Below are 638 nucleotides of genomic sequence, written 5' to 3'. Positions count from 1 at the left end.
CAACTAAATATTTTATAGAAAAAATATTTTTTATTCTAAAAGTATCATTTGCAAAGACATATTGTCCAATATGTATGTGTTTCACACACTTGCTATACAATATCAAAATAAAAAAATAGTTTGTTTAGCTAAATTGTATAAATTTATAAAATGTAGATTAAATAATTTATAAGAATCTGGGTTGACGGGGAACATAAAACATAGGTTGATCCTCGAAGGCAATGAATTGCCATTTTCGAAGATATTTAAATCATTAAATGGGCTCTAACATGTTTTTTGAAAGTTAAAGGCGTGTTTGGGTGAGGAAGTTTGCCCGAAAACGAGTTTTGGAGGACAGGAAGAAAGAAAGATTCTCCACCCAATCCCGATGTGGTCGGTTCCTTTTTCACCGCCCCTATGTTCCTCATCCACGCGCTTCATCCCTTCCTGTTCATACAAGAACCAATTCAATTCGGATTGTGGTAGAAATTCACGTGTAGTTCATTTTATGTAAAGTTGATAATTAAAAATTTTTAGATAATAATTTAGTTAAATTTATTAAATTATTTAACAATTTTTAGTTATCAATTTTATATAAAATTAACTTAATTGAATTTTTATTTTTATGAAATTGTCTTAATTGTTTAAATTTGGTTTGG

Source organism: Arachis ipaensis, chromosome B08 (genome assembly GCF_000816755.2).
Source record: "Arachis ipaensis cultivar K30076 chromosome B08, Araip1.1, whole genome shotgun sequence".
Lineage (NCBI taxonomy): Eukaryota > Viridiplantae > Streptophyta > Magnoliopsida > Fabales > Fabaceae > Arachis > Arachis ipaensis.
Note: the sequence above shows the minus strand (reverse complement) of the source record.